The sequence below is a fragment of the Castor canadensis genome, chromosome 8 (assembly GCF_047511655.1).
Source record: "Castor canadensis chromosome 8, mCasCan1.hap1v2, whole genome shotgun sequence".
Taxonomy (NCBI): domain Eukaryota; kingdom Metazoa; phylum Chordata; class Mammalia; order Rodentia; family Castoridae; genus Castor; species Castor canadensis.
The window spans coordinates 96270612-96278711 of record NC_133393.1 but is presented as its reverse complement, the minus strand read 5'-3'; the positions used below and the strand labels follow the sequence as shown (position 1 = coordinate 96278711).

Sequence of the window (8100 nt, the reverse complement as noted above, 5' to 3'; positions counted from 1 at the left end):
GTTACATGTTAACACAGAAAGCCAAAAATAGCCCAAATCAATGTTGATCTAAAAAAGTAATGCTGGATACTAGAGGTATCACAACACCTAATTTCAACTTATATTACAGAATTATAATAACAAAACCAGAATAATATTGGCATAAAAATGGTCCTGTAGGTGAATGAAAAAAATACAGGTTACAGAATAAACACATACAGATCCAGCCACGTGATTCTTAACAAAGGTGCCAAAAACATATGTTGGAGAAAAGACAGCATCTTTTACAAGTAATTCCAGGAAACCTATGATAGGAGCTTTTGTAGATGCCACAATGTGCCCCAATCCAGCATAAGAAGTTTAAAAAGGAAAAAAATATGTGGATGACTGAAGCTAGATCTCTATCTCTTACTCCACCTTAAATAAATAGAAATGGATAGAAAATTTTAATATAAAACCTGGAGCTCTGAAACTATTGGAAAAAAAACATAGGGGAAACATTTCAAGATACAGTCATAGACAATGATTTCCTCAGTATGACTCTAATAGCTCACAAAATATTAGCTTGTGTCAACAATTGGATTGCACTAAACTAAAAGCTTCTGCACTGCAGAGAAAACAATGACCAGAGTGAAGAGGAAGCCACAGAATAGGAGAAAAACTTTGCCTGCCATCTTTTAGAGGATTAATATCCAGAATATATACATAGAACCCAAAACATTTAGCATCTTAACAGGTAATCAAATCAATAAATTGGCAATTGAGCTGAGCAGATATATCTTTAAAAAGCACAGATGGACAATAAATACATGATTAAAATTTAACTTTTTTAGTTATGAGGGAAATGCAAATCATACCAGTCAGAAGAGCAAGGATCTATAATACAAATAATTCCTGGAGTGGGTCTCAAATGGTAGAGAACTGCTGAGGAAGTGTGACACCATGAATGCAAAATTCCAGGACTAACAATAACAACAAAAATACCCTTGCAAGAATGCAAAAAATAAGAATGCTGTGAAGGAATTGGGGGACAAGGAACCATTATACACAATGGATGGAAATGTAAATTCATGTAGGCTCTGTTTCAATAAATATGAGATTCCTCAAAAAAGTTAGGTCAAACTACCATAAGAACCATGTATGCCACATACATCCAATGGAATCAAAGTTAGCATAGAATGGAGAGGCATGCATACCAACGTTTATCAAGACACTACTCATAACAGACATATTATGTTGTCATTCCAAGTGCCTATCAACAGACATATTGATAAATAAAATGTGGTATATATGCACACTGGGAAATTAGTCAGCCGTAAAGAAGAAATTAATCACATTATTTGTAGGAATATGGATGCAATTGTAGATCACCCTGTTAAGCAAAATGAGCCAGACTTCAAAAGACCAATATCCTATTTTTTCTTATAGATGAAATTTAGGGGAGGTAAAAAATGTAGATGACAAGAAATTTCAATTAAGAAGGGGAAAGAGGACCAGGTGTAGTGCCTCACACCTGCAATCCCAGCTACTTGAGAGATGGACATTGGGAGGACTGTGGTTCATGACCAGCTTGGGTGAAAAGTTACCATGACTTTTCCTCAATCAATAAACCAGTACTGGTGGTGGGTGCCTGTGATTGCAGCTTCATGGAAGACTGTAGGCAGGAGGGTCGCAGATGGAAGCCAACCCAGGGAAAAAAATGTGAAAAATAACTAAAGAAAAAACTGATTATTGTAGCTCAAGTGAGATTACTTTTCTAGCAAGCAGAAGGCTCTGAATTCAAACCCTAGTACTATAAAAAAAAAGGAAGAGAATAAAGAGAACAGGTGAGAGGAGGGTAATGAAGGCAATGGGAGTTATAACTAAAAAGTACATTATATACATGTATGAATATGTCATATGAAACCCACCATTCTGTTTTATTAATATGTACTAATTTTAAAAACTGAATATATGCATAGTGAAATCCATGTGCTAAAATTTAATAATAAAAAGTAATTAATAGCAAATATAATACTTCTTAGAAATATTTATGAAATGTACTTTGAAAATATGAATTAAACCCAGTTTTATGTTGAGAAATAGGAACCCTAATATATTGTTGCTGTTAATTGATAAAATATAGGTAGGGAACAATTTAGCAATAGGTAAAAATATTTATATAAGAGTTTCCTTTGATTCAGTAATTCTAATTTTAGGAATTTATCTGAAAGGTCTTGCATTATGATCTTTAACATTATGACAATATGTTCTGTGAATATATTTTATAAATATACATGCACACTTTTTGGGGGACAGTATTTGTATTTGAACTCAGGGTTTTGTGCTTGCTTGTAGGTGCTATACTGCTTGAACCATGCCTGTAGCTCTTTTTGCTCTGATTATTTTGAGACAGGGTTTTGCTTTTTGACTGGGCCAACCTGGAGCATGATATCGCTACTTTATACTTTTGGCCATCACTAAGATGACAGGTTCATACCACTATACCCAGTTAATGGTTGACATGGAATCTTGCTAACTTTTTGCAGGGCTGGCCTCAAACTGTGATCCTCTTCATCTCAGTCTCCTAAATAGAGAGAATTATAGGCATCTATTTCACATGCACATCTGTATTCATTGGTAAACTGATTCTACAAATTGGAATATAACAAATTCAAAATATCTCTATAAATTGATGTGGTATGTTTCTAAACCCTGAAGTATATGACTGTGATTTCAAAAGACAAATGTATGGTGGGCAATCAGATATTAAGGCAACCTGTGCTGCATTCTCTAGATGCACAGTTAAAGGAAGTAAAAATGTGCTCATACATGCACACATGCTTGTTTATTTCTCTAAAAACTTGTTTTTGTCTCATATGATTTGACAGTCCCTTAGGAAATGATGTTCTAAGACTCAGTCATCCAGAGAATTCTTTGTTTCTATTAAACAATTTCCTGTCAAACAGGAAGGCTTGCACCCTGCATCAATCAAGATAAGGTCAATTTTCATGTTACAATATAGGTTACATTTAACAAGGTTTACAATGCTTCAGATAACTGATGGTAGCAGATTGTAGAAAAAAGGGTAATTTGATATACTTTTGTAACATTATGAAATAAATTAGTCAAAAATCATATCTCTAGGACAACAATTAAATCAGTCATATATTTCAGTGTAGAATGAAGTATTTAGGGTAGAAGAAGAATCGATCACCAGTGCTTCTTTTTTATAAGGATGATGAGTTGTGTATTGAAGTACATAAGGATTTGAAAATCTGTATTTACAAATTATTGAAGATAGCTGTTAAACTATTAAAGGGTTAGTGCTTTTAGCACATTTTACATTTTGAATTATAGACAATGGTGAAAGGTTTTAAGCAAGACACTTAAATAAAACTTGTAATGTCTTAAAATAAAATACTGTGATATTTATAATATTCAAGAAAACTAAATATTCTTCCATTTACTGGTTGCATTTATTGTGATTTATATTTTTTCCCTCAGAGTTTGTGTTGTGAGAAATATGGAATGTGTGATTGTTGAAGAAGGACAAACCAATAGTTTGATATGAGGAAATTCTAGCTTAAATATTACATAATTAAGCATTTATCAATTTTGTTGCTGAAATGTTTTGTGTAAATTAGAATATTTTATAATTTATTGTTTTACAAATTATGAATGTGCTAAAGAATTCCTAGCACTGAGACAGTTATTTTAATAGTTTATGACTTTGTCAGAGACGATGATTTAGGAAACATGTGAATAAGGTTTCCAAACAAATAATGTTTGAACCATTGTTTCTTTGTCTTGTGTTGCTTCATTTGCCTGGACTATCTTGTCTCATCACTTCCTCTTTTTATGGCTGAACTAGACAGAACAACACTCATGTACTTCTTTCATAAATTTGTACATGGCACTAGAAAGGACATTGATTTTTCATTTATATTTTGCTTCTTCTTATGTTTATTTTTGTGTGCTCTTCTTTCTGAAAAAATTTTATTCTTTATAGTTTGTAAATAACTTTATAAATATCCTCAATGCAGAACACATGATTTTACATATTACCATTTAAATATTGACTTTATTTTATTATGACAATAAAAATAACTAAGAAGGAATTTTCCTTTGAGAAATCAAAAAAATTTTAGAAGAAATATTCTATAATTTGGCTTTGATTTAGATCCTGTATAAATACTTGCATAAAAACATCTATAAAACTCTAATATTAAAGCCAAAAGTTTGAAAATAACTTCTTCTAATCAGACCCATTGCTCAGAATGCAAGCCATTGCTCCTATTTTTTGATGTCACTTGTCCCACATATTGTATGTAAAACTTGGGAGTAGTGATTGCTGCATACATAGTCCTCAGTAGATATGAGGCTGTTTTTATTCATTTAACTTTTAGTTTGTCTGACGTTTCGATATCAATAGTCTTACAGGCTTTCACATAATATCCACAATTTGTCCCAATTGCATTCCCACTACCCATAGTGACTTTGAAACTTATTGTATATTCTCTATTTTTTCTTTAAGTCCTGTTGACTTAAGATCTACTCATACTCTTTGCATGTAATTTAGAAAATTGAACAAAGTTGTATGTTATATGAATTAGTCATAGAAACATATTTTGTGTTAAATTTTTCCCCTTGTTATTTCTTTACTTATATATTTATAAAAATTATACAATTACCTTCCATAATTGTAATCCTTCAACTTTTCCTGAAGTTGATTCCCCAAAGTTCAAAAATATTATTTTAATTAAGTCTTTCCTAATCCTTTATCTTCCTCTTTTTTGTTTCCCTTGTTGAAACACATCTTAAACTCACTTATATATTTCTCTGTCTATAATACTTTCTTGTACATTTTACATCACTAGACTTTTTTTAAAATTATAACCAGAAGTAAAACACTATGTTTGCTCTCTGTATTGTAATTACCAAACTCTTCATGAAGGTATTCTTTTGGGAAAGAAGCAGTATCCAGAATAATTGTCACCAGAGAGGAAGGACTGGGAATCCTCATAAGAAAACCTAATAATTTTACCTTATTTTTTTTCTATGAAAATATCTGAAAACCAGTATTATTATGAATAAACAAAATCATTCAAGAATCAGGTAAGCTTTGATTCACTGAATAAAATAGTACCAGGGAAAAATTCTGATTATTGACACAGGCTAAGGTTTTCTCTGGATGTGTGTTTTAAACCCAAAGTATAGATTGTTGTACATGTTTACTTTTGTTTCTAATTTATAACTTCTAAAATTAACCAAGAAATACTATGATTACCCTTTTATATTTTGCAGAATAAAGTGAATTTTGTGAGTATATGGGTCTTCTAATTATTCACATGAAATTTTCAATTCTTCATAATATTTTGGAAATTATCATCTTGTTAGGCTATATAAACTCTTTAAGATGAAATGAAGATACACTAGGAATACAAAAAAATTTCTCTTACTAACATAATTATCTGTAAAACATGAATAAGCATGACACAGCTAACAAAGACATCCCTTTTCTGTTTGTAGCTTGAATGGAATGGAATTTTGGTATTTTAGGATTCTGGTATTTTTCATAGAGGTCTCTTTTCTTTTCCAGTGAAACTGACCTGAGACAAGAGAATGATAGGGGAGACCTTCTAAGAGGGACTGTGTTTATCAAAGCAAGTTTGAATGATGAGCGAATGTTGAAAATTGTGTTGTCTTCGTGCTTCTTAGTTATTTTCTAAGCATCACTTCAATTTTATGATCACTGTACTTACCCTTGTGGATGCTAACTTAAACAACCACATGAATTTTTTTCTTTGGACTTTTTCCTTCTTAGAAATTTCCCAAACCATCGAATATTTCTATAGTAAGCTTGTAATTATGGCTAGAAGAAATAGAACCTTTTCTTATACCATAGTGTCACTCAAGTAACAACTCATTTGAGATATTAGCTAAACTCAGGAATTAAAAAATGTCACAGTTGAACAGTTCATTGGGATATAGTAGTTGAAAGATGGGTCATAATTTAACATAATTAAATTGAGTACCTCCATTTAAAAATTAATATTATCTGATCAAAAAATTGGTAAACAGAATTAATTCAGCTCTGGATAAGTGAAAAATCTGTACCTTCTTACTAACAAACTGATAGAGTGGAAGATATGCTCATTTTGCTGAACTCAAAGTTGATTTGTGAAAATATTTCAAAGTTGTAAGTTTCTGAATATGGAAGTTGGTATGACTGAAAGGGAAGAAAAGTCTGTGATACTAGTTTTAATTTCTGTAAATTTGACAGGACAAAAGAGAAATGAAGAACGAATCATGGGAGGACTTTATTTTGCTTGGACTGACAGATGACCCTCAGCTACAAATTGTGGTTTTCCTGATTCTGTTTTACAATTACATCTTGAGCCTGATGGGGAACTCAATCATCATCCTGCACACACTGCTGGATCCCTGCCTCAAGACTCCAATGTATTTCTTCCTTAGAAATTTCTTCTTCTTAGAAATTTCATTCACAACAGTGGTCATCCCACTGTTCTTGACCAGCATTCTCACTGGAGACAAAAGAATTTCCTACAACAGTTGTGCAACTCAGTTCTTCTTTTTTTTTCTATTAGGACTCACTGAATTTTACCTCCTGGCTGCCATGTCCTATGACCGCTATGTTGCCATCTGCAGACCCCTACATTACCAAATAATTATGAACAGCAAAGTGTCAGCAACTTGTGCTCAGCTCCTGGGTAACTGGATTCTTAATCATCCTTCCTCCTTTGCTCTTGGGACTCAAGCTGGATTTCTGTGCTTCCAGAACAATTGATCACTTCCCATGTGACACTTCTTCTGTCCTGCAAATCTCTTGCACAGGCACACATTTCATAGAACTGGTGGCTTTTGTCTTAGCTCTAGTGATGCTGGTCATCACATTGTTTCTAGTGGTCCTCTCCTATGCATTCATCATCAAAGCCATTGTAAAATTTCCTTCTGTTCAGCAAAGAACAAAGGCCTTTTCCACCTGTTCCTCACACATGGTTGTTGTCTCTATTACTTATGGGAGTTGTGTCTTTATGTATACGAAGCCATCCGCAAAGGAAAGGGTGACTTTCAATAAAGGTGTAGCTTTGCTCTATACCTCTGTGGCCCCTTTACTAAACCCTTTCATTTACACTCTAAGGAACCAGCAAGTTAAACAAGCTTTCAAGCATGTGCTTCAAAGATTTTGTTCTTTTAAAAGCAAGGAGGCAAAATTTAGACTTAAGTAACATGTTCTTGGAACATGAATGAGACAAGTAATAAAATCATCAATTTATAGTAGGTCTAATCCATGCCATGTCTCTCTTTGAGTACTTATACCCTATTAACTTTACTTATATGCTATTCTTTACAATGGTTTATTTATTATATTTTGTATTTTCAGTACTGGGGTTTGCACTCAAGGGCACATGTTTGCTGGGCAGATGCTCTGCCACTTGAGTCACTCATAACTCTGCTTTTCTTTAAGGAGATCATCCTAATCTCTAAGAGAAACCTGCCTTCTTGAGTCCAGAATATTAAAATTTACCTTTTTCTGAAAGTGTATCAGCTCATAAATGATAGTTTTATGTACTGAATTCCTTATAAAATCTAGCCTTGTAAGGCATACTTGTTTTGATACATGTATTCATTATAACCATTTCATTTTCTCTTAAGTATTTTGCATTGCTAACATTATCAGAAAGAAACCCAGACACAGAATTTCATAATTTTTATACAATGTAATGGAGGTTATAATTGAACAGAAGTAGAATGTCTGAGTAATTTTAAAGAACACAGTATCCTTGGAAAAGAAAGCATCACTTACAATAGGCATTGAAAAATAAGTAAGTAAAAGAGATTCAAGGATGTCTTTGAGAGGAATGACATGTGTAAAGGGGTTCATATTATACTGGTAACATTTTTCTTGTTGAGTTATTATAATTAAGAATAAGTTATTTGCAAACATAGTTTTCCTTTGAGGTAAAAACAATTGAACTCCAGGCTTTGGTTCTAATTACTTATATTGTTTTTAAGAATTTTTATTCTGGAAGTAATACTAATTTGCAAAAAAAATTCAACCTATAATTCAGTTCTATCTTGGCTTGGGAAATTTCAAAATATTTAATACAATTTGCT

General features: G+C 32.4%; 1 pseudogene; it reads left to right on the top strand.

The window, feature by feature from the left end:
- Positions 1-6256: 6256 nt before the first annotated feature.
- Positions 6257-7211, top strand: LOC141425540 (olfactory receptor 6C6-like; annotated as a pseudogene).
- Positions 7212-8100: the final 889 nt, after the last annotated feature.